The 27,679-nt window shown below is 39.9% G+C and overlaps 1 pseudogene; it reads right to left on the minus strand.

Moving 5' to 3' along the window:
- On the minus strand, window positions 1-27,232 carry LOC120301605 (annotated as a pseudogene).
- Window positions 27,233-27,679: the final 447 nt, after the last annotated feature.

Consider the following 27,679-nt stretch of genomic DNA (forward strand, 5'->3'; position numbering starts at 1 on the left):
AAAAAAGAAGTGATTTTTATTTGGCGATTGAATAGCACACTCTCAGAAAATATGATTAGGAAACTTCAGACCTTTGTAGAGTTTAAGGCAACTTCTAGATAATGAATACAAAGAAAAATACAATTGTTCAATATGTAAATGGTATAAAAAGTTCCCTGCTTCTGCATTTGTACTGGCTGACTTAGGCCTCAGTGTTTCAGTGGACAGAAGAGTTGGATTATTTTTTCATATTCCTCCTCACACTCCACAGGAAGTTCCTATTCTCACTTCTGCTATAGAGGAAGAAAGATTTAAAAAGTTTTGTCTTGAAGAGATGCCTCAGGGAGATGCAGCTCCTTCTGCTTCTTGCGGAAGCAACGCCTATTAAATGTCTGCCTGATTACATCCCTCTTAAAGCAATCATTTTTCAGCTCAATACTGGGATACATTCTCAAGTGAGTCCCTTGCCCAAATTGAATAACCAAGGTAGAGACTGTAAATCCAATGAAGTTTTTGTAGTATTAAGTATAATTTAGAGGATCTGATGTTACACTGTCAGCAAATGTTGCCTTTTTGAACATTCTTTTAATTTAGCACAATATCCCAAGATGTTTCCAGTTTCAACAACTTGCAAGTCATTATATAACTTCGATTGACAGCTATGCAAAGCTTAACTGCAAAACAATTGCTACTTAAACTATTCTATTCATAAGGTATTTTCATTAGCATTACACTTAATTTGGTCATTTATATTTAGCTAAAAATTCTGCAGGTTTTTCCTGATTTATGCCTTTCCCATAGTATGCCTGAAATGACATTTTGTCAACAAAACCCTATGCTTCCTCTGAAAAATTAAAGTTTTATTGGGGATTTGGGCTTTCTTTATTAAGATCCAATTGACAATGGGATAAACATAAAAGAAAAAATTATGTTCTTATTCATGTGTATTGGCATTGGTGACCTTTAAATGACAGTACCTACAAAAATCCACTGTTCATAATTAAAACACCACATGTCTAGCGTTTGGTTTCCATTAGTAAATTCATGTCTCTGGGGCTTTCAGTTGTGAAGTTCATACTTGAAAAAACCCTTTGCCAATTCAGTAAATGCAGTTAGGTAATGCATATATTTCAACAATTAACCTCACATTTAAACAGATGTATATGGAACATTTGGCCACTGGTCCTCTTGAAGCTTTTTCCTTATTTCACAGATTTATAGGGCTTCTACACTGTGTGAGTCCTTTTATGGGAGTTAAGATAACTGTTTGTAATAAAGCCTTTTCCACACACCATACATTTATACGGCTTCTCCCCTGTGTGGATCCTTTTATGGGTGTTAAAATAACTGTTCGTAGAAAAACTCTTTCCACATTCAATGCATTTATAAGGCTTCTCCCCTGTGTGAATCCTTTTATGGTGGTTAAGGTTACCAGAGAGAGAAAAACATTTTCCACACTCCATGCATTTATAAGGCTTCTCCCCTGTATGTATCCTACTATGGTAAATAAATTGGGAGTTCTTAATAAAGCTCTTTCCACACTCCATGCATGTATATGGTAGCTTTTCCCCTGTGTGGATCTTTCTATGGAAAACAAGGTCACTGTTCTTAGGGAAGCTCTTTCCACATTCTATGCATTTATAGGGCTTCTCTCCTGTGTGGATTCGTTTATGAACAGTAAGAGAAGAATTTTCATAGAAGCTCTTTCCACACACTGTGCACTTAAATGGCCTCTCCCCTGTATGGATCCTGTAATGGGAAGTAAGAGAATTACTATATAAAAAGCTCTTTCCACACTCCTTGCATTTATGGAGGTTCTCTCCTGTGTGGATCCTTTTATGTAAATTAAGATGAGTTCTCTGAATATAAGTCTTTCCGCATTCCGTGCATTTATAAGGCCTTTCCCCTGTGTGGACCATTTTATGGAAAGTAAGTCTTCTCTGTTCACTGAATCTCTTTCCACACGCCATACATTCATAGGGCTTCTCTTCTGTGTAGTTCTTATGGCTTGTAAGTTGACAGTCTGTAGTAAAGTTCTTTCCATTGTCCTTGCAGTTATACATCTGCCGCTTGTGGGTCCTTTGATGGGAAGTAAGACTGCTGCTCTGAGTAAAGGTCTTTCCACACTCCATGCATTTATAGGGCTTCTCCCCTGTATGGATCCGGTAATGCAAAGTAAGGGAACTACAAGAAGTAAAGCTTTTTCCACACTCCATGCATTTATAGGGCTTCTCTCCTGTGTGGATCCTTGTATGTGAACTAAGATGACTTCTACAAATAAAGGTCTTTCCACACTCCGTGCATTTATAGAGCTTCTCTCCTGTGTGGATCCTTTTATGTAAATTAAGACTAGTTCTCTGAATAAAAGTCTTTCCACACTCCACGCATTTATAAGGCCTTTCCCCTGTGTGGACCATTTTATGAGAAGTAAGTCTTCTCTGTTCACTGAATCTCTTTCCACACACCATACATTCATAGGGCTTCTCTCCTGTGTGGATCCTTTTATGTAAATTAAGACTAGTTCTCTGAATAAAAGTCTTTCCACACTCCACACATTTATAAGGCCTTTCCCCTGTGTGGACCATTTTATGAGAAGTAAGTCTTCTCTGTTCACTGAATCTCTTTCCACACACCATACATTCATAGGGCTTCTCTTCTGTGTGGATCTTCTTATGACATGTAAGTTGACAGTCTGTAGTAAAGTTCTTTCCATCGTCCTTGCATTTATACATCTCCCGCTTGTGGATACTTTGATGGGAAGTAAGACTGCTGCTCTGAGTAAAGGTCTTTCCACATTCCATGCATTTATAGGGCTTCTCTCCTGTGTGGATCCTATTATGGGAAGTAAGACTGCTGCTCTGAGTAAAGGTCTTTCCACACTCCATGCATTTATAGGGCTTCTCTACTGTGTGGATCCGGGAATGCAAAGTAAGAGAAGTACTAAAAGTGAACGTCTTTCTGCACTCCACGCATTTATAGGGCTTCTCTCCTGTGTGGATCCTTGTATGTGAACTAAGACGACTTCTACGAATAAAGGTCTTTCCACACTCCATGCATTTATAAGGTCTTTCCCCTGTGTGGATCATTTTATGGAGAGTAAGATTTCTCTTTTCGCTGAAGCTCTTTCTACATTCTGTACATTTATAGGGCTTTTCTCCTATGTAGATCATTTTGTGACAAGTAAGTTGACTGTTCTTACTAAAGCTTTTCCCACACTCCATGCATTTGTAAGTTTTCTCTGCTCTGTGGATCCTTTTATGGTAAATAAGTTGACTGTTCTTAATAAAGCTCTTTCCACACTCCATGCATTTATATGGCTTCTCTCCTGCATGGGTCCTTTTTTGAGATGTACGGAAGCCATTTTTATGAGGAAGAGACAAGGTCCATTTATAATTTTTTCCATTGTCTCTACATACATAATCTTCTCCTTTGATTTGGATTTGATCATGTTTATTTACATCTAATTTCTTCATGAATGGTTTTATACATTTTCCAATATATTTGTTTTCTATTTTTCCCTGCTGGGCCACAGAGCCTTTCATTGGTGCATGAACAGAAGATGAACTTTCCTGATTGCAATTTGACTGGTTTTTCTCATGGCTTTCTACTTCCATCTGAATTGTAGGGTTCTTCATATTGTATCCACGAGTGATCATTTGGAATAGTTCCCAGGAATCTTCATATTCCTCCAGATTATTACCTTCACAAGAAAGAAAAATGAAAATAACTTTAGGAAAAAACAGGAAAGCATAGTAAGTATGAATATAATGAAAAACAAACTTCTTCAATCTTCTAAGATGCAGAGAAGGCATTCAAGAATTTGAGGTGGACTTTCTTGATTCAAATTTTGGAAGATAAATCTAGGTTTGTATGGCAAGGGAAAACCATGGATTAAATATCACATTCTTCAAGTTTCCAAGGAAACGGGAAGATGTGGTTTGCCCAATTTGAAATTGGACTTTGTAGTCTCCTGTGCGGTTGGAATAAGAAATGGAAGTTGATCAGAAATAAGAGAAATTTAGAACTAGAAAGGCATGACAGTGGTTTTGAGGTGATGGATATTTGTGGGAAGATAAATTGACTCTCACTTGTGTAGAATAGATGAATATGCAATTGCTAAAACCTCTAAACAGGCTGAAGAATATGAAAATCAACAGAAAAATATTGAAAAGTGTATAAATTTACCTCCAACTTATATTGGAAATGTGGACAAGACTGAGTGGATAATAAAGAAATTGGATTTTTTAAAATGTAAATCAGATTTTTTTTTTTTATTAAATTTATTTTAATAAAGTGCTTTTGGAGTAAAAATCTATCTAAATATAGTTTTCCATTTAATATGCATTAATAATGTAGTTTTTTCAGCATAAAATGGACTTCAGTTATTTGGCATGAGGCTGTATATTCTGCAATATTTACATTGTTGGTAAACTCATTCAATGAATCCAAGCTCTGTAAGCTGAGATAACATGCACTGCATTGATACATTCACACAGAATTAGAATTAGAAGAATTAATAATAAAGTTGGAAGAGACCTTGAAGGTCATCGAGTCCAACCCCTTGCCTAGGCAGGAAACCCTACATGATAGCAGTGTTCCAATATCTTAGGGGCTGCCACAAAGAAGGAGTCAAGCTATTCTCCAAAGCGCCTGAAGGCAGGACAAGAAGCAACAGATGGAAACTAACCAAAGAGAAGCAACCTAGAACTAAGGAGAAACTTCCTGACAGTTAGAACAATTAACCAGTGGAACAACCTGCTTCCAGAAACGGTGAATGCTCCAACACTGGAAGTTTTTAAGAAGAGACTGGACAGACATTTGTCTGAAATGGTATACGGTTTCCTGCCTGAGCAGGGGGTTGGACTAGATGACCTCCAAGGTCCCTTCCAACATCATCATCATCATCATTATTATTACTACTACTACTACTACTACTACTATTACTACTATTACTTTGAACAAATGGCTGTCCAGTCTCTTTTTAAAAACTTCCAGTGTTGGAGCATTTACAGCTTAGGGAGGTAGGTTGTTCCATTGGTTAATTGTTCTAACTGTCAGGACGTTTCTTAGTTCTAGGTTGCTTCTCTCCTTGATTAGTTTCCATCCGTTGCTTTTGTCCCGTCCTACAACAGGGGTGTCAAACTGCCAGCCCGCGGGCCGGATGCATCCTAGCGAAGCTGTGCCCCCGATTGCTGTCAATGGCAAAAAAGTCACGATTCATTGAGACACGCCATGTGACATTGTGAGTTTGACACCCATGCTGTACAATAATAGAATGATGGAATGATTGGGGAAGATGATAGAATTCTCAATAATGACTAAATTAACTCTGATTAGGCAAAGGATCGTATCTATATTTATTAGTGATTGTAAACCTGATGCACTTTTTGCTGAAAAAAAGAAAAAATGAACGTGTGATCAAACTTGTTTGAAGATTAGAAAGGATAAATTATGCAAAGAAGCAACAATAATGTAACCTTAGAAAGTGGAGACCAATTATAACTTCTTTATTACTTTGTCTCTTCTCTTTTCTAATTTTATACTTCTTTCTTATTCATTAATCACATTACACTATCTTCTTTATTTCCTCTTCAAAATTTGTAGTTTTTATTCTGATAAAATTTCTTGCATATTCTTACCCAAAGAGGCCACGTTCCTATGATTTTCCAGCATTACTTCCCGATACAGTGCTTTTTGGTCGGCATCCAGCAGAGACCACTCCTCGTTGGAGAAATACACAGCCACCTCCTTAAAGGACACAAGACCCTCCTGAATAAGAAGCAAACAGAATAAAAATCAGGAGGATTTTCAAAATCTATCCTCTTATTTAAGCGATTCCAAGCAAAGACATACATTTCAGGCTATTCAAGAAAAGCACTGCCACTTTTCATCTGGGTCTGTCTGTCTGTCTCTCTTACCTATCCATCCCCATCCATCAGCAAGACTTTCAGCATCTGGAGAGCATCAACTGGTATGTGACTTGGAATCCCCACCTGTCACTCATTCCAATCAAACCAATGTTTGCAGAAGAAAATGAGGGGATTGTGATGGTAGTTCTTTCTACCAATTCAGTAAAAGGCTTGTGATGTCCCCAGAGCAAACAATACTATCCATGCCCAAAACCTTCATTAAAGTTGTTTGAGAGGCACCCAGCGATTTACATGGGTGTCATCAATAGACAATGGCATACAAGCCCTGTTTCGGCTGCTCCTCAGATTACAAGGAATCCACTGCTTGTACTCCAACTCAATGGTTGAAGAAAAGAAACCTGCTTGGGAAAAGCATTTCTCATCCTTTCCAAAGCTGGATTGTTTGGCCCCAAATTCCAGGCACAAATCAAAGTATTAGAAATTCCTCTAAAGGCTGAAGGACAACTTGCCTCCAGAAGTTGTGAATCCTCCAACACTGGAAGTTTTAAAGTTTTTAAGAGACTGGACAGCCATTTGTCTGAAATGATATAGGGTTTCTTGCCTGAGCAGAGGGTTGGACTACTAGATGACCTCCAATCTCCCTTGCAACATCATAATCACTATCATCATCATCAATAATAGTAATAGTAGTAGTAGTAGTAATAATAATAATAATAATAATAATAATAATGGTTTTTCTTTCCAACATGCCATCAGGTACTAAGTCATGTTTTGCGAAGGAGTCAAATACTTATTTCACTCATTAAAATGCAAATCAAAGTATAACTTTTTTGAAATGCATTTTTCTGGATTTTTTTATTGTTATTCTGTCTCTCACTGTTAAAATAAACGTACTATTAAAATTATAGACTGATCATTTCTTTGTCAGTGGGCAAATATACAAAACCAGCAGGGGATAAATACATTTTTCTCTCACTGTATCCTACACTTAGGGTTCATAGAGATGCCAGAAGTCAAGGAGCTTAAGAAACTGGAATGGAATACAAAATGTTATCCCTGTTTCTTGTGCTTCATGTTATTTAGTCATTAGACATTCATTAAGGGTGTTCCACACTCTTGTTTTTAATTTTGTATGGTTGCGAATAACTGGAGCCATAGAGAAGAGACGAGGAAGTTCCAAAAATGGTTCATCCCAAGAAAGAAAGGTTTACCTTTTGTCAGTGAGGAAAAGGAAGAAGACCCCTAACACGGAATAATACTGAGTGAAATGATCCTGGGAAGGAACAACATTCTACCGATGCCATGGAAGTTGCGTTCACATCAAATGAAAGGACTCTGTTTTTCAGTGCTTGCTTTTTGGGAACAAAGTCATACTATAACACAAAGGCTGCTTCACACAACTGGTTAACCAACAATAAAGGCAAAGTTCACATAAAACATACCTTAAAATGTTGTTTACCCATCCTCTTAAGCGTGGAGGTAGTTTATTCTTTGTTTCCAGAAAAAGCAGGAAAGATTTGCAGCTTACAAATCCAAAATGGAAAACCAAAGAAAGTACCAGAAAAACAGGATGTCTAATTCAATTAGTGAAAATCCTTCCCTAAAGAAAAAATAACAAGAAAATCTTATATATCCACTAATGTCAGGGAAGAAAGTGGGGAATCCTATTAGGTACTTTAACTTCTCTGCAGGTGGGGCATATTCTGACAAATCCTTTGTGGGAAGTCAATTCCTTCTCCCCCAGAGAAGGAAATATTAAAAGGGCAGAAAAATATATTTCCTCAAAAGGATTTTAAAAGTAAAAACCAACCCTGCCCCCAAGTCTCTGTCCGAAGCAGAAGCCAGCTCTATACAAATGCAAATGTAAGCTATCAGGAAAGTTGGAGCTAGAAGCTAGAAGACAAAGACACCTAAAATCTGCATACCCCACCCAAGTTCTAGGAGTCATTAGCCCTAGCACCAGGGAAGCAGGATATATAATAGGATTAACCCACCAACAACAAGAATACCAGAAAGACACACTCAGGTCAGAATACGTGACACAGGAAATACAAAGCCTGAAATAGGAACAGGAAACTATTTTAAACAAATGGCTCCAGAGGGGTGTAAATACCTACTAGCCACATGTGCTCAAGCCCCTTTTTCCCCCTTCTTTCCTGCCAGAACCATCTTTCTGCCTGGCTCTTCAATAAACTGCAACCTTCTTTCTAAAGCAGTCGCCATGTTGCTTATTTATCCCTGGCTTGGATGAACCAGGATGAAGACTTTAATCCATCACCTTCTCGATCAACTTCTATCAAAGACTCAAAATACTGGACAAATACATTTAAAATATGTTTTGGATTTCTATTTCCCAGTTATTTATTCCAATAATTTCAAGAGAAAGAGTTAAGAACAATGCTATAAACCAGTGGTTCTCAACCTGTGGGTCGGGACCCCATTTGGGGTCGAACGACCATTTCACGGGGGTCACTAAACAAGGCTGTCCGCCATTTTTTCCCCCTTTTATTTGGCCATGCCCCTGGCATCCAGTGATGTATAAGTGGTTGGGGGTCAGCACAACATGGGGAACTGTATTATGGGGTCGCGGCATTAGAAAGGTTGAGAACTACTGCTATAAACAAATGTCTCAGGTCAGAAAACAGCAATTGAGATCTATATAAATCGATTTTATGAGAAAATAAATCAACCTTTGAACATACAATAATGGTTTAGACAGCAGGACTCCATTAATCATTCTGGCCCAAACCCCTCTGGGAACTTGAGAAGCCTGAATTAACAAGCCACCATCCGATACACAGAGGACCAACACCCGAATGAATGAACCATTGAGAGCCTAACATGACCTTCTGATTCGAGCAACTCCGACAAACACGTTCCCCACTTCTTAGCCTCATCCACGCTTTTCCAAACACTGGACAAATGAAGACAAATATGGACTTCAACTGCCAGGCTTGAAAGAGGTTTGGGACACATCGGCCCAACTGGGCACTGGGTGCGAATACTGCGTCCCAGCTCCACTTGCGCTTGCCTCCCAGCAGCGTTTCACTCCTTTGTCTGCCGGCAGAGCCCCTTTGAGCTCGTGGGGAAAGGCGAAAGCAGCACCCCAATCCGGGTCCTCCCACCCGGGCCCCCGAACTTGCACCTAGAACCGCAGGGAGATATCGGGCCAGCCTCCCCCTCCCCCCCATGCAGAGGCTCCCCCAAGAGATAGGGCGAAACAGCCCCTCCCTTCGGGCAATCCCCCTTTCTTTCCTTTGCTCCCCCCGGCCCCTTGCCCGGCCCCTGCATGGAAAAGGGCGGCAGGGTTCATGCTCACCTCCAGCGTGGGACCCCTTTGCGCGGGCAGAGATGCCACTCACGGATCTTGGGAGTCTCGTGCGGATCCGCGTCCCCGCAAGGATTCCCGGCAGCCTCTGAGCCTCCCGCAAAGGCCGCGATCCAGGCTCACAGCGGAGGGAGCGGGAGAACAGAAAGACGATCCTCTTGCTAGGATCATTCCTTGTGCCAGAGGAGGGACCCCGCGCATGCTCAGTTCCCTCCTGCGATCGAGAGCGCCCCCTGGTAGACTCTGCGCGATGTGCCAGGATTCCCCGAAAGGGCGGGAAAGAGAAAGAGCTTCTGAGGGGATGGGAAGGGCAAGGATGATGGGCATGGGAGTAGGCGGAAAGGTTCCCTGCTCAAGAAATGGAATGGGAATGGGAATGCGAATGGAAATGGGAATAATAGAATAGAATAGAATAGAATAGAATAGAATAGAATAGAATAGAATAGAATAGAATAGAATAGAATAGAATAGAATAGAATTCAATTCTCTATTGGCCAAGTGTGGTTGGACACACCAGGAATTTGTTTCCGGTGCATAAGCTCTCAGTGTACATAGTGATAGTGATAATAGTGTAATAGTGATAATCACGATCATATACAACATGAAAATACATTCATCATAAATTGTGAAATACAACACTTCATCATAAATCATAAGGTGCAGCACTTAGTGATAGTCATAGAGTATTAGCTAAGCAAACAACATAAATCATATTGGTACAAAAAAAATATAAATTGTAAGATACAAGCAGCAAAGTTATAGTCATAAGATAAGGATAGGTAATAAGAAATATAAGTATCATATTAATACAGCTTTACTAAGTATTTTCACAGTGTTGTAGGAATTAGTTAAGTAGAGGGACTGCATGGGGAAAAAAACTGTCCTTATGTCCAGTCGTTCTGGTGTGCAATGCCTTATAGGGTCATCTTGAGGGAAGAAGTTGAAATAGTTTATGTGCAGGATGTGAGGGGTCTATAGATATTTTCACAACTCTCTTTCTTGTTTGTGAAGTATATAGGTCCTCAATGGAAGGCAGGCTGGTAGCAATTGTTTTTTTTTTCTGCAGCACTAACTATTTGTTGAAGTCTATGTCTGTCTTGTTTGGTTGCAGTTCTAAACCAGACAGTTATAAAGGAGTCATCTCCAGGGATGGCAGTTTCCCCATTTTCCTGTCCAGGAACTGTCCTTGAAGATGGAAAAAAATCTCCCAGGAGTATTTGAACCCACTTCCCTCATGAACAGCCGCCATGAAGGCTCCGCAGAGATTAGAGGAGGCCTCAAAAGGGCCCTAATCCTGTCAGAAACAGCCAGGCAAAGACAAGGACCAGGAGCCTCTCTGGGGAACACAACTTGTGTCTTGCAGTTGTTGTGAACTCTAGCCTGAAGGTGAGGAAGATGGGACACTGGCAGGGAAGCCACAATCGGGAAAATGGAGATTTCTCCTGCATTTCTATTTCTCTGGTTCTGCATCCGCAACTGCCCTTGTCCAATTTTTGGCTCAGAATCACCGGGAAGGCCGAGCCTGCTTGTGACCAAGGAAAGGATTCTGAAGGGAAAGAAAAAACTGAAACTGGTGGATGTTCCAGAAATTTTACCTCACAATGTGGCTGCCATGGTTCCGATAGATGAAACTCTTCAAAAGAACTTCACGGCATTGTTTACCTTAAAGAATCTTTTATTCTAGAAACAAAGTATTGGCACTAGATAGTTGAAACCAGAAACTAAATTTCCCCCCTAGATACAAAGTAACAAAGTGCATTTCCTCCTCCAATAAACAGTCATAAATCCCATTCCCCAATTAGCTTGAAGCACCGGCTTTCTCCCCAGCTCTCCAGCCCGCCAAAACACTATCAGCTCTGGGCCCAATATCCTTAGGTTGCCACGATTAAGTTATTATTGTTATGGCTAGTTGGATTCTCATCCCTATTCCCCCTTCCAGCAGCAACAAATTCTAAAAACAATAGAGAAAATGGCTGCATTTCCATCTGTTATCAAAGCAAAAACATCCTTAGCAGTTGAAAGAAGCTCCTTGGAGAAGAAATGAAGTGGGGGGGAATGGCATGTCATCTGTAAATGAAAAGGTGGAATTGCAAAAGGATTGAAAGCAACTATGGAAAAGAGAATACAAGATTAAAATACCATGGGGGGGGGACTAAGAAGAAAAATGTTTTTTATTTAGGGGTTGAATACCAAACACCCTCAGGAAATACAAGTAGGAAATTTAAGATCTTTGTAGAATTTAAAGCAACTGGGATATCTCTAGATCAGATATGTCAAACACAAGGCCCGAGGGCCGGATGCGGCCCGCAAAGTGGTTTCATGTGGCCCGTGAAAGCATCCTGGAAACAGTGAGGGAATGGCCCCTGTTGCCTTGGCCCTGGCTAGCCAGGAGCCAATGTACAATTTTGTGGTGGCCATCTTGGCACTTGCCCCGGTGGGCCATGCCTTGATACTTACCCTGGTCCCACCCCCTTCTGCCAGAGACACTCAGATCTATCCCACTCCTGCCCAGGCCCCCACAGGCACCCTTGACAAGAATGATGTAGAACTGGCCATGCCCACCCAGTAGGCCACACCCACTCCATCCACGCCCACCCAGTAGGCTGCACCCTTCTGGCCACACCCACCTGGCCCCCCAAGGACAATCGCAATGCTGATGCGGCCCTCAGTGAAATTGAGTTTGACACCCCTGCTCTAGATCATGAATAAAAAGAAAAGTACAATTCTCTAATTTTGTATGATTGCCACCCTGATTTCCATTTCTTTAATGAAAAATTGGACCGAGTGATTTTTTTTTTGTCTATTTGCAGTTGTTAGGGCTTTTCTTATTATGGTATAGTAAGCAGATGTAAAGGTAAAATTTTTCCCCACACACAAAAAAATATTAGACACACTTAAACTCCAACTCCTTACTTGCAAACTGAATCTAACCTCACCTTTCTTATTTTACTCTTTCTATCACGATGGATTAGCAACTATTTTTATCTTACTTGAAATATCTATTTCTGTATCTTCTTTCTCTGTTTGTATTTGAAAACCCTTATCGCTCTCTGTACATTTGTCAAGGAGTTCCAAACATACATTTTCAAAAGGCAACTGGACTTTTTCTATTTTCTCGACATTTCCAAGAGGCTTCTTCAGAATAGAAGTTGCTTCTTAGATGAGAAGCTAAACATCTTCAAGAAAATACAAAAAAGTCTAGTATCTTTGGGATGACCTGGATGACAGAATCTCCATAGACATTTGTCAAGGGGCTTTCCTCTCCCTTCCCCATGCATAATCCTCTATTACTGGAGCTGCTTTGGGAAATTCTGCAGCCTGGCCGGCTGCATGAAGGACATTCCCCTAAATTTTCAGATGGTGAGGTATCATTCTTTTCTTGCAGTTCTTTCAGCTGTCTCTTAGCCACTCTTGGAGTTCCACAAATTGCATTTTTCCCTCATTGCCAACTTTCACCTTCTGTATAAATTCTCCACTAAAGGAGGGGTTGCAGCTGTTGTATACAACTCGTTGATACACATTTTCCTTTATGTTAAATGTAAACTTTTTCTTAGCCCTCATTGCACCATAGAAAGATAAATTATGGTCCTAATGATTGGGAAGCCATTTGCATATGCATTTCAGGGACTTCTCGTCATTCTGGCTCCTTTTTGCGAGAGGGGAACTCTTCAACGTGAAACTTTTTTCACACTCAAATTAATATCTATGTGATTATTCTCTCACATCATGGGAAGCCTTTGATCAAAAAAAGTTCCCTGCTTCTACATCTGGTTGACTCAGGTCTCAGTTTTGCATTGTGGATTGAAAAATTGGTGTCATGGTTCCCAAAGATGAAACTCTTCAAAGAACTTTGAGGCATTGTTTACCTTAAAGAATCTTTAATCGAGCAGCATAGCTTTGGTACTACATAGTTGAAGCCAAAATCTGACTTCCCCTCCCTTCAGCACATAGGTCAAAGCACAATTCCCTCCTACAACTAACAGTTATAAATCACATTCTCCAATTAGTTTGAAATGCTGGCTTCCCACTCAGTTTTTTCTCCCACCATTCTTTATCAGCTCTTGTTACCATACTATATGTCTAACTAACTCCCATCGCATTCCTCCCCCTCCTCAGATCATCGAATTTTAAGAGTAGAGTATAAGAAAGAAAAGGGCTGCATCTCCATCTGTTGTCAAAGCAAGAACATCCTATGTTAGCAGCATTGACAATTGGATTATTTTTTTACATCCTCACACTCCAGAGGAAGATCCCATTCTCATTTCTGTTATAGAAGATTTAAAAAGTTTTGTCTTGAAGAGATGCATCAGGAAGATGCAGCTCCTTCTGCTTCTTGGGGAAGCAACACTTACTAAATGTCTGCCTGATGACATCCCACCTAGAGCAATCATTTTCCAGCTCAATACTAGGATACATTCTCAGGTGAGCACCTTGTTCAGACTGAATACACTGAGGTGGAGATTGTAAATCCAGTGGCATTTTTATAGCATTAAGGGTAAATTAGAGGATCTGATGTTACACTGTCACTAGATGTTTCCTTTTTGATCATTCTTGTAATTTAGCACAATATCCAAGACCTTTCTTCTTCCAATTCAATATATAACTTCTACCGACAGCTGTGCAAAGCTTAACTGCAAACCAGTTGCTACTTAAACCATTCTGTTCATGATAACTTCTTCAGCATCACACTTATTTTGGGAATTCATAGATAGCTATAATTTCTGCAACTTTTTTGTCAGACTGGCCACAGTTTACTTCCTAGGAAAAAATGACCCTTGACTCCATGGATGTTAGAGAAAAGGTACTTTTACTAGAGATACTGAGTGCAGCGTGAGCGAAGCAAGCTCTGAAGAAAAACTGCGTGAAAACTGTATATTGAAAGCAATCCCCAAATCCCTCCCCCTGCCCAGAACAGTCCAATCCAATCCTGGTCCGATGTTTTGGGAACCTGGTCCTTAGGAGCGGTTATAAATTCCTTTTGCAGCATCCTTGAGGGCAGGCAGATGGCTCAGTTTGGCACCTCTGGTTCCTGTTAATGTCCATACTCAAATTCTCACAATATTCTTTCACACCTCTAGCACTCTTCCCCTGCGAAATGTCTTCCCTTAGTTATGGCAGTTGCTAGCGAGCTTCAAAGAAAGCAAAAATAGCTATCTGAAATCTTTCCTGATTTATGCATTTCCCATGCTATTCCTGGAATGACATTTTGCTACCTAAGGCCCTATCCTTGCTCTAAAAAATTAAACTTTTATCGAACTTTTATTGGGGATTTGGACTTTTTTTATTATGATCCAATTGGAATTTGGATAAACGTGAAGAAAAAAAAGATGTTCTCTTTTTTATGTGAAACGGCATTGGTGGCCTTCAAATGACAGTAGCTACACTGTTCATAATTAAAACACCAGATGCCTAGCATTTGGTTTCCATTAGTGAATTCATCTCTCTTGGGCTTCACCTTGTGTCAGTCAGACTCAAAAAAAAACCCTTTTCTAATTCAGTAAATGGAATTAGGAATTGCATATATTTCAACAATTAAACCTAACAGTTAGATTCTCACCCAAATGTATCTGTATATGGAATGTTCGGCCATTGGTCCTCTTGAAGCTTTTTCCACATTTTAGAGATTTATAGTGCTTGTATACTGTATGGGTCCTTTTATGAGAGTTAAAATTGCTGTTTGTAATAAAACCTTTTCCACATACCATACAGTTATATGGCTTCTCCTGTGTGGATCCTTTTATGGATATTAAGATAACTGTTCATAGAAAAACTCTTTCCACACTCCATGCATTTATAAGGCTTCTCTCCTGTATGTATTCTACTATGGTAAATAAGTTGGGAGTTCTTAATAAAGCTCTTTCCACACTCCATGCATTTATAAGGCTTCTCTCCTGTATGTATCGTACTATGGTAAATAAGTTGGCAGTTCTTAATAAAGCTCTTTCCACACTCCATGCATTTATATGGTCTTTCCCCTGTGTGGATCTTTTTATGGAAAACAAGTTCACTGCTCTTAGGGAAGCTCTTTCCACATTCCATGCATTTATAGGGCTTTTCTCCTGTGTGGATTCGTTTATGAATAGTAAGAGAAGAATTTTCACAGAAGCTCTTTCCACACTCTGTGCATTTATATGGCTTCTCCCCTGTATGGATCCAGTAATGGGAAGCAAGAGAATTACCATGCAAGAAGCTCTTTCCACACTCCATGCATTTATAGGGCTTCTCCGCTGTATGAATCCGGGAATGCGACGTAAGATAACATCTAAAAGTGAAGCTCTTTCCACACTCCATGCATTTATAGGGCTTCTCCCCTGTGTGAATCCTTTTATGGGAAATAAGTCTGTTGCTGTGATTAAAGGTCTTTCCACATTCCATGCATTTATAGGGCTTCTCTTCTGTGTGGATCCTTTTATGGGAACCAAGACTGTTGCTGCGAGTAAAGCTCTTTCCACATTCCGTGCATTTATAGGGCTTCTCCCCTGTATGGATCCGGTAATGTGAAGTAAGAAAATTACTACTAGCGAAGCTCTTTCCACACTCAGTGCATTTATATGGCTTCTCCTTTGTGTGGATCCTTTTATGGGAAGTAAGACTGTTTTTTTGAGTAAAGCTCTTTCCACATTCCATGCATTTATATGGCTTCTCCCCTGTGTGGATCCTTTTATGGGAAGTAAGATGGCTACTCTGAGTAAAGCTTTTTCCACACTGAGTGCATTTATAGGGCTTCTCCCCTGTATGGATCCGGTAATGCAAAGTAAGAGAATTACTACAAGCGAAGCTCTTTCCGCACTCCATGCATTTATAGGGCTTTTCTCCTGCGTGGGTTTTTTTTTGAGATGTACAGGACCCATTTTTATGAGGAAGAGACAAGGCCCGTTTGTAATTTTTTCCACTGTCTCTAGATATATAATCTTCTCCTTTGGTTTGAGTTTGGTAGTCTTTATTTACATCCAGTTTGTTTATGAATAGCTTTATATGTTTTCCAATAGATTTGTTTTTTATTTTTCCCTGTTGGGCCACAGAGGCTTTAGTTGGTGCATGAATAGAAGATGAATTGTCCCGATTGGAATTATTTTCCTGCTTTCTCTCATGGCTTTCTTCTTCCATTAGAACTGCAGGGTTCTTCGTATTGTACCCACGAGTGATCATTTGGAGTAGTTCCCAGGAATCTTCATATTCCTCCCCATTACCTTCACAGGAAAATAAAAATAAAAATAACTTTAGGGGAAAAGAGCAAGGCATAGGAAGTTTGAATATAATGAAAAACAAACTGCTTCAATATTCTTAGATGCAGAAGAATTTGATCTGGACTTTCCTGATTAAAATTTTGGAAGATAAATCTAGGTTTGTATGCCAAGGGCAAAAACCATACATTAAATATCAAAATGTACAAAATTCGAAGGAAAGACTAGGATTTGGTTTGCCCGATTTGAAATTGGATTTTGTACTCTGCTATGTGGTTTGGATAAGAAACAGTAGTTGCTCAGAATTAAGTGAATGTTATAATTAGAAAGGCATGACAGACTTCTGGTTCCGGGTTGCTGCGCTCCTAGTCGTACGAAGAGACTCGTCTCCTCGTCGGCTAGCCTCCCTCTGCCGGTAGACCCTTATGAGGGTCTAAAGTCGCCCTGGAGGGTGCGACTTCTGTTGAAGAGGCTTCACTCAGGTGTGGAGGAGCGGCGGCTCCTCCAGCTGTCCGGGCCAACTCTGAGGGCAGATGGAGAAGAAGATCGGCCAGTAAAATAGCCGATCACTCAGCCTCTAGAAACCGCAAGTCAAAGAACAGCTAAGCTTGAAAACCCACTGTGGTGAATCCGGGTGAGATCTTTTTTTTTCCTCCTCTCTTTATGCCTTTTTGCTTCTTTTTGCCTGTAAGAGCCCTGTTGGAATTATTTCCCTGGCTTGGAAAGGCAGCTTTTACATATTTGGGAAGAAAGGCGAACAAAAGAATAGAACAAACTTTAAAGACTACGATATATATAGAGTAAGTTTGGCTGAAGAGAGTTAAAGGAACTCGAAATAGCTATACCATTCTCTCTTTATTCTATGTTAGCAACCTATATATATATATATATATATATATATATATATATATATATATATATATATATATTAGAAATAATGCTAAAGATAAAGAATGACTCCTGGGTGTGTGCATATTGAGAAATAAAATGTGAGCACCAGGAAGAAGTAAAACATTAAAAGTTTTACAAAACGCTAAAAGTTTAAATATAAAACATTTAAAAGTTTTTAAAAAGCAGACCTAGCTTTCGTTGGCTCCTGCCAACATCATCAGGGTACAAAAGAATCAATGGGAGAGACATTGCAGGATCTCTGCAACAGGGAAGTCAGATAATATGAGTGTTTGCAGGATGTCTGCAACAGAACCTCGGAGCAGAGAGCAAGAACATGACGGTGATGGATGCTGAAAGGGTGTAGGGGAGAGGAAATCCAGCTGTGCAGAAGGTTCCAAGACAGTGAAAGAGCGGGGGAAGCAGCTTAATGATGATGATTACATACTGGATTGGGGAAAGATCAAATGCCCTCTTGAATTACAGAGGCGGAGAGGTGGGAAAATGAAAGCTAGTGTGTATATGGATGGGGGGAATGAAGACAAATTGGATGATGACTGATACAGGCACAATGATTGGCCGGTTAGGACCTGTTACACGATCCAGGAGCCGGGCGCAGGTGCTGGCCTGATTATAAATGTCTCTCCCATTGATTCTTTTGTACCCTGATGTTGGCAGGAGCCAACGAAAGCTAGGTCTGCTTTTTAAAAACTTTTAAATGTTTTATATTTAAACTTTTAGCATTTTATAAAACTTTTAATGTTTTACTTCTTCCTGGTGCTCACATATTATTTCTCAATATATATATATTGAGGAGTTGCTCAGAATTAAGAGAATGTTATAATTAGAAAGGCATGACAGACTTCTGGTTCGGGGTTGCCGCGCTCCTAGTCGTACGAAGAGACTCATACAACTAGGAGCGGGTATTTGTATGTAGGTCTTTGGTTATTCGGGTTTTCTCCCGCGTCAAATTGGAAGCAAGGAGCAATGTGAAATTGACATTGCTCCTAGAAGCACAAAGCCGAAAACACCAGCCTGAAGATGACGAATGAGACTTCATCGAAACGTCGCCAAGACACTTCCAATTTGACGTGGGAGAAAACCCGAATAACCAAAGACCTACACACACACACACACACACATATGTTTTGGGGTACAGGAAAAAAAAATTTCCTAAGAATTCTGCTATCAGTCTATGCTGCTCTGCCCTTTTTTTTTGGAGTATTTCTTCCTCCACCTTTCCCTGAAAAAACAGAAAAAAAAGGGAAAAGAAAAAATGACTTTTGAAAAAGACTGAGGACATCTACTGCTTAAAAGCTAATATTGTAAGTATTGTCTATCTGGAGAGGAGATGGTTTTGGTCTTCACACTGTTCTTCAAGAGAAAGATAATTTGATGTAGCTGAACAATTTTTAAAATGGAGTTGCACTCACATTTAAATTGTAAACTTATTTTGGAAAAGATCTATGAGGCTAAAAAAGAAATATGTGCTACAATGAAAGAGCTTACTACAGAATTAAGAACCAGAATCTCTCCTTCAAACTTCAAAATTGACTTTCAGACTACACCTGATTCTTCTATAAAACAGATTACACAAGAAGAGGACTTAACTGAGAATAAAGAGAAATTGATTTCACCTTATAAACAATTCACTTATGGTACAAAGGACCAGAAAAAGCAAAGACGGAGGCTTGAAATGTTAAAGCAACGAAACTTTATGGTTAAGAGAGTCAGAGGGCCACTCCAGAGGCCAAGATGGTTCTCACTGATCCAACTGATATTACAAGCAATAAAGAGAGACTTATCAGCTGGAAAGGAAGCTCTGTTATGGAAACCTACTTGGCATAAGAAGAAACCCAGAATAAGACTGAAAAAAAGTTAAAGTTAAAGTTTTATGTAATGGATTAAAGGCAACCTAGAATTATGGATTTAAGATTATGAGCTAGATGTAAGAGAAACAGGCGACTAATGGAAAACATATAAAGTTTATCTATATGAAAATTACTATTTCTAACAAAATGATTTATTTGTTTGATGTTCAATGAATTGAAATAACTTAAGGTTTGATGCTATCTTGTCAGCTTAAAGAGACTGATTGATGGATTAGATAGGTCTAGGGTAAATCAATATTTTAGCTTAAAAAGGAGATATTTTTAGGTAATGGATTAAAGGTAATCTAGAATTATGGGTTGATTTTAGGATTAAGATTGTGGGTTAGAAGTAAGAGAAAAAGGGGTGATTAATGGAATATATATTAAATTGATTAAGAGTGTGTTCTTTTTTCTTTTTTAGGACGATAGGGTTACTTGTAAGAAAATTATTATGTAATGTTGAGTTAATCTAATAAGATGATTTGATTGTTTGATTACACGGATGTTATAACCTATGACAATTAACTGGATGTAATTTGAATTTTGCTTAATGGATTGAAATGACTTAAGGTTTATTTTTTTCTGTCAGCTTAGAGAGATTGATTAATTGATGGACTAGATACATACAGGATAGATTAATATTTTATTTTAATTAAGGGATATTAGTGGAAGAAGAATTAAATAAGATTTATGATAAAATTAAGGAGCTAGAATATATTTGGAAGGGATACCCGAATTGATAATGTTTGTACTTAAAGCTAATTTGATTATGGTAGTGTAAATTTCTAAAGCTTTAAAATCAGGTATAGATTGAATAAATTTAAGCTAGAACTGGACTATTTTAAATAAATTATGTTACCTAAGGGAAAAAGAGAGGGAATACTAGATGTATTGACTGAATTATGTATATATGTTTTGTCTTTGGATGTTTGACTACCCTAACACCATGGTGTGTCTTGAGCATTTTGTATTAAAAACTAAAAAACCAATAAAATTTCTTCCAAAAAAAAAAAAAGAAAGAAAGAAAGGCATGACAGAGGTTTGTATGCCATGGATCCTTGCGTTATGATAAATTTAGGCTCAATCTAGATTTTAAAACCATATTAGAAATATATTGAGAATATGAAACAGACATAAAATCAAGCTGTGCCCCAAAACATCTTAATGACTCTCAGCAGAAAAAAAGCAACAGGAAAAGACAATGGATCACATGTCGAGAGCCATTAGAACTTGAGATATGGGAATCCAAATTAAGTCAAGAATGGCTAAAGGATATAAAGGGAAGAATAGTATTCAACAACATAAAGCAGAATTTGAATCTCAGTTGTGTAGAAAAGATGTGTAATTGTGAAAACCTCTAAGCAGGCTGAGGAATATTAACAGAAAAATATTCAAAGTGAATAAATGTACCTCAAACTAATATTGGAAATGTCGACAAGATAAAGGATCATTTTGTCGTGCTCTGGTGGACTTGTAAAAAAGCTAGAAAAGTTTTAATTCAAAGACATTCAGTGATACAGAGAACTTTAAAGATTAATATCCAATTAAAATCAAAACTTTATGTTGGCACTAATCAACAGTCATTGAAGATTGTTTCTGAGTATGACAGGCATAGTGAGACTATTATACACAAAAAGCTGGAAGGGCTCTAGAATAAGTAGAATGGTGGAATGGTTGGGGAAGATGATAGAATTCTCAATGATGACTAAATTGACTCTGATTAAGATAAGGATAGTATCTATATTAGTGATTGTAAACCCGATGGACTTTTTGCTGAAAAAAAGAAAAAAATGAACATGATCAAACTTGTGTTTAAAGATTAGAAAGGATAAATTATGTAAAGGAGGAAACAATGAGGGAACAAATTATAACTTACTTATTATTTTTTCTTTTTTAATTTTATACTTTTTTTCCTATTCATTAATCACATTATTCTATCTCTTTATTTCCTCTTCAAAATTTGTAGTTTTTATTCTGATAAAATTTCTTGCATATTCTTACCCAAAGAGGCCACGTTCCTATGATTTTCCAGCATGACTTCCCGATACAGTGCTTTTTGGTTGGCATCCAGCTGAGACCACTCCTCATCGGAGAAATACACAGCCACCTCCTTAAAGGACACAAGACCCTCCTGAATGAGAAGAAAACAGAACAAAAATCAGGAGGATTTTCAAAATCTGTCCTATTATTTAAAGTGATTTCAAGCAAAGACATACATTTCAGGCTATTCAGGAAAAATCCCTTTTCATCGGGATCTGTCTGTCTGTCTCTCTACCTACCAATCCCCATCTATCAGCAAGACTTTCAGCATCTGGAGAGCATCAACTGGTATGGGCCTTGGAAACGCCACCTATCACTCATTCCAATCAAACCAGTGTTTGCAGAAGAAAATGCGATGGTGGTGGTTCTTTTTACAATTTACGTAAAAATTTACATGGGTGTCATCAATAGACACAAGCCCTGTTTCCGCTGCTCCTCAGATTACAAGGAATCCACGGCTTGTACCCCAACCCAATGGCTGAAGAAAAGAAACCTTCCTGGGAAGAGCATTTCTCATCCTTTCCAAAGCTGGATTGTTTGGTCCCAAATTCCAGGCACAAATCGGAGTATTAGAAATTCCTCTAAAGGCTGAAGGGCCTTGATCTGCCCACCCTCTTTGGATTTTAACCGTCTGCTTCATCTTTTAACCTGGTGCTATTATTTTTCTTATCACTAAACAAGGCGTTTTAGAAGCTGTGAGGTGCCAATGTGATTCTTTCCGTTATTATTGCAGAATTCCGTGCCAAAGGATTACTAACAGGATTACTATTCAGAAACGCTAACATTGAGAACATTTTATCTTTTATTATACCTCTCTTACTTGAGTTGGAACTTCAACCACTCTTTCAGCACCACCATAGAAAGGAGTCAGATTCGTTCCATTCTTCCCTGTGAGGGAGACAGAATTTTTAAATGGATAATTAATAAAATGGCAGGAGGCCTTCTACAGAAGAGAAGAGAGAGAAGGTAAGACAGCTGGGACCTCTCTTGGGAATGGGTGGATTTTTGATTACCATCTGAGATGTCCTGACTTGTGGATTCCTGATAGATCCTCCTGGAAAACAGCTCCTGAGGAGAATTTGATGGATTCCCGATTCTCATAGGATCTCTGGTCTGCAGAGGGAAAGACTTGAATAAGACATTACACAACATGAAGTGGATTCTTGTTCTCTTAAAAACAAGTTCAATGCCCCAATATCAAATGTAAGAAAGAAACAGCTGTCTTCAGCCTACCAATAGTCACTGATTTACGACCACAATTGAGCCTAACATTTATGTTGTTAAGTGAGACATTTGTTAAAGGAGCTTTCCCTCATTTTATGACCTTTCTACCAACAGTTGTTAAGTGAATCATTGCAACTGTAAAGTTAGTCATACAGCTTCCCTATGACTTTGCTTGTCAGGTCACAAAAGCTGTTGAGATGACCCTAGGACAGTGGTGGAGAACCTATGGCATGGGTGCCAGAGGCGGAACTCAGAGCCCTCTCTGGGGGTATGCACACCGTCGCCCCAGTCCTAGGCCTTCAGCTGGGTTTTATAAAACCTTTTTGCTTTAGGCCTCCGCCACAGTGTGCAAAAAAAAAAAAAAAAAAGGTTCAGTCAATTTCAACTTCTCGCGGGAAAAAAAAAAGATCTTCAAAGTTGGAATTGATTGATTGAACTTTAGTCCCACCCAGACTGCCTTTACCACCGCAGCCACGCCCACCCAATGGGCCACACCCACCCGGCATCCGCCGATGCATAAGTGGGTTTTGGGTTGCAATTTGGGCACTCAGTCTCTAAAAGGTTCGCCATCACTGCCCTAGGACAGTGCAACCATCATAAATACGAACCAGTTGCCAAGCCTCTGGATTTTGATCATGTGACCATGGGGATGTTACAATGGGTGTAAATGTGAAAAATAGCCATAAGTCACATTTTTCAGCTTTGAACAGTCACTAAATGAACTGTAATAAGTTGAAGACCACTTGCATATTCTAGAATGCATAATGGAACAATGTCCTGCAAAAACTTACTAGTGAAACATCTCCACATATTATGAACACGAGAGAAGTATAGAAAGTAGTGGTAAAGAATTCAAACACATTTTTTATTCCCTTCTGGACTTCCAAGATGAAGGACCCTCACCTGCAATTCAACCTGCTCCTCTGACTGACTCAGGAGGAAGCCTTCCACCAGGGCCACCGCTTGGCAACTGGTCTCTGCTCCACACTCCCACAACCATTTTTCCACCTGTGGGGGCAGAAGGGCCAGCAGCTGCTCCAGAACAACCAGGTCCAACATTTGGATTTTAGTGTGCATTTCTAACCTCAGCCATTGACTATAAAAATTGTGGAGTCGGCTGCAAAGTCCTCGGGGACCTTCAGTCTCTTGGTATTGGATGTCTCTGAAGTTCCAGGGCTGAATCTCTGAAGGGATGATGGGTTTCTTCTCCAGCATCTTCTGCCCAGTTCTTGCCCAGATCTTCCCACAGCTGCCAGGCTCAACAGTAGAGGGGCCTTTTCCAGTTCCCTCACTTGCTAACGGTTGTTTTTGCATCCTTTGTCTGTCCTGGAAGGAAATTCCAGATAGGTCAGAGGAATCTTGTGGATCTCCAAACACCTTTCCATTCATAGGACTATTCCTGTAGCTGCAGGATTGACCTCAAAGGCTACCCATGCCGCTTCACTTAAGAGTTAACTTTTTGTTGTTAGGAAGGTTCTTGAGATGACTCTAGTTTCTGTCTCTGAGATGGAAAATAAGACAAATTCAAAGAATGAGAAGGTGTTGGAGTAAACCACTGAAAAAATATTCATCCTCATGGAAGGGAGTCCTTTCCTGAGCTGGTAAAGGATTGCAGTGGCATCGTATCAATGGATTCTCTGGGTGTTTGTGTGTCTGTCTGTTCATCAAGTGTGTTGATGAATTCTATGATTAAGTACGGTTCTAGTTTCCATCAAGAAGTTGGAATAAAAAACAAATGTTTTACATTTGGAAGATTTTCTATTTGTTTTTTTCTCAAAGGGAAGGCTATTTTTGTTTTCAAATTTAAGATCTACATTTACCCTACCTTTAGCTTTCATACAATTCCCCCAGCAAAGCTGACACACATAAGATAAAGACTTCACCCTTTTAAGGCTGGCACACCGTAGATAAGGAGGGAGAAAGCAGCAGTAGTTAGCATGTTCCCTTTTGGGTTTTCCCCAAGACACCAGATGTTCCTGGGTGGATTAAAATATTGGGTGTTCCTTTGCTACAGCGGGGGCCATCTGCACGTATTCACAATTGATACTGTCCCCTAAGTCTGGGTCATCAATAGATTTTAAACCAGAATTATTTTTGTTAGGAATAATAGAAGCTAATTATGAGAAAGATTGCAGATATCGAATACTACACATATTAACGGCAGCAAGAACTGTATTTGCCCAACATTGGAAAAATTAAAACTTACCAACGGAAGAAGTACTAATTAAGAAAATTCTAGAATGTGCAGAAATGGATGGATTGACTTTAAAAATTAAAGAGAAAGAAGACTCAGTGTACTTTAGAACATGGGATAATTTCTATCAATGGCTAGAGCAGGGGTTCTCAACCTTGACAACTTTAAGACTTGTGGACTTCAACTCCCAGAATTCCTCAGCCAGCTTTGCTGGCTGAGGAATTCTGGGAATTGAAGTCCACAAGTCTTAAAGTTGCCAAGGTTGAGAACCCCTGGGCTAGAGAGAAAGGAACATGATATGTGAAAGGGATCTTGGAGTCCTAGTGAACGATCATTTAAACATGAGCCAGCAACGTGCTGCAGCAGCCCAAAAAGCTAATACAATCCTTGTTTGTATTAACAGAGTCATAGAATCACGTGAAGTATTAGTACTGCTTTATAAAGCCTTAGTAAGGCCACACCTGGAATACTGCATACAAATTTGGTCACCACATTACAAAAAAGATACTGAGATTTTGGAAAAAGTGCAAAGAAGAGCAACTAAGATGAGCAACTAAGATGAGCAACTAAGCAACTAAGATGAGCAACTAAGAGCAACTAAGAAGAGCAACTAAGCCTGGAGACTAAAACATATGAAGAACGGTTGCAGGATTTGGGAATGGAGAGAAATTTAGAGAAAAGGACTAGGGGGGACTTGTTAGCAGTAATCTAGTATTTAAGAGGCTGCTCTTGTGGAAAACGAAAGGACTCTTACGAATTCCAGAGGGTTTTAGCAGAGAGATTTATTGCGCTGGTTCAGAAGCAATAGCAACAAGCAATTGTGAACCCGGAGGGGTTCAGACTTCAGTTTTATACTTTCCTTTTCTCAGGAACGAAGGAATACACATTGAAATACACATTGTAACACATTAGGTTACACACATTAGGTGGAGAATTTGCTACATACGCTGTATCCAAGTGCAATGCGAATTAGGTTTAGTCACATACTACTAACACAGCACTATTCCAGTAATTATGTAGACACACCATTATTCTAGTGATTGTTCATTATTCCACATTACTGCCACAAGGAGGAGGGGGTCAATTTATTTTCCAAAGCACCAGAAGGCAAGACAAAAACAATGGATGGAAACTAAGCAACGGGAGAAGCAACCTGGAATTAAGCAGAGACTTCCTAACAGTGAGGACAATTAACCAGTGGAACAACTTGCCTTCTGACATTGTAGGTGCTTCATCACTAGAGGTTTTTAAGAAGAGACTGGACAGCCTCTTGTCTGAAATGGTACAGGATCTCCTGCTTGAGCAGGGGGCTGGATTAGAGGTCTCCTCCAGCTCTATTCTTTTTGATTCTGATTCTTTTTGGGAACAAAGTGATACTACGACAATTTGCCCTGACCCTAAACTGGATAACCAGCCGGACAGGCAAAGCTCACATGAAATACAGGGCTGAAAGAACACACCTTAAAATGATGTTCGCCCACCCTATTAAGCTTGGAGGATCTGATCCTAGTTTATTCTTTTTTAATTTTTTTTAATTTTCTAATATTACATTAGCATATTCGAAAAGCAAGGTGGCAGCTGAGTACAATAATTCCATTACATTTAAATATCATCAATACAAATCTCAAAGTATTACGACAACTAATTTCCTCTCTTTCCCCCTTAATGTATACGGTCTCATATTCAAACCAATACAATTCGTATTCTATCAAACAGAAAATAACTTTCTAGCATTCCTCAATCTTCAGTTTATACATATTTTAATTAATTTAACATTCCACCTTTTTTCCCAGGCTTCAAAGAAGTTTGGGAAACACCGGCCCAATCGGGCACTGGGTGCGAATGCTGCGTTTCAGCCCCACTTGCGTCCCCCTCCTTTATGTGCCGGCAGAGCCCCTTTGAGATTGTGGGGAGAGGCGAGGGAAGCAGCACCCCAGTCCCGGTCCTCCCACACAGGGCCCCGGACTTGCACCCAGAGCCGGCAGGGGGACTTCGGGCCAGCCCCCCCTCCCCCATGCACAGACTCCTCCAGGAAATGGGGGGAAACGGCGCTTCCCTTCTGGGGACCCCCATTTCTTTCCCATGCTTCCCCTCCCTCCAGCCTTGGCCCTTGCATGGGAAAAGGCGGCAGGGGAACATGGGACCCCGGACTCCGAAAGAAAACTTGGCTCTTCTCCACGCGTGCCTCTAACGCGGGACCCTTTTGCACGGGCAGAGACGCCACTCACGGAACTCGGGAGTTTCGTCGGGATCCGCGTCCCCGCAAGGCTTTCCGGCAACCTCTGCGGCTCTCGCAAAGTCCCCGATCTAGGCTCACAGTGGAGGGAGGTGGAGAAAAGAAAGAGCAGCCTCTTCCCACGGACGCCTAGAGCAAGATGCGCCTTGTTCTATCTAGCAGCTGCTAGCAGAAGATCCAGCGCATGCTGAGTTCCTGTCTAAGATTAAGAGCACCCCCTGGTGGACTCTGCGCGACGTGCCCGGATTCCCCGAAAGGGCGGGAAAGAGAAAGAGCGTCTGAGTGGAACGGGAAGGCAGGGATGATGGGTATGGGAGTAGGAGGGAAGGTCCCTTTCACTGGTTCTCTATCCAAGAAAGGTTTTGGCGTCTCCACAGGTGGCAGTTTGGTGCATTCAGCTGCCCCTCTCAAATTTCTTGGCTTTAGATGCCTAAGAACCATTTGAAACACCAATTGACAGCCCATGGTGAAGAAAAATAATGCTGAAGGAAAAGAAATATGAATAGAAAACCCATTCCAAAATGCAGTAAAAGGTGAAACCGGTGGACGTTCCAGAAATTTTATCTCACAACGAGGCTCCTGGGTGGAGAAATGAGGAAATGGGGGAAACAGCGTCTCACCCGCGACTGCAGAAAAGGTGGGACTGCAAAAGGATAGAAAGAAAGTAGCGGAAAAGGGAAGACAAAGCTCAAAATGCTGTGAGAGAAAATGAAGAGGGGAAAAAAACCAAATTTCTTTTGTTTATAAGCGGAATAGGGGATTCACCTTGTGAAATGTGACTAGGAAGCTTAAAATATGGTTTTTGCATCAGCCCATGTTTAACATCTTTTAAGAGCAAATAAGGCAGAAGGAACTGAGTCATGGA

The sequence above is a fragment of the Crotalus tigris genome, unplaced genomic scaffold (genome assembly GCF_016545835.1).
Source record: "Crotalus tigris isolate CLP2741 ecotype Arizona unplaced genomic scaffold, ASM1654583v1 scf7180000024386.1433019, whole genome shotgun sequence".
NCBI classification, from domain to species: Eukaryota; Metazoa; Chordata; class Lepidosauria; order Squamata; family Viperidae; genus Crotalus; species Crotalus tigris.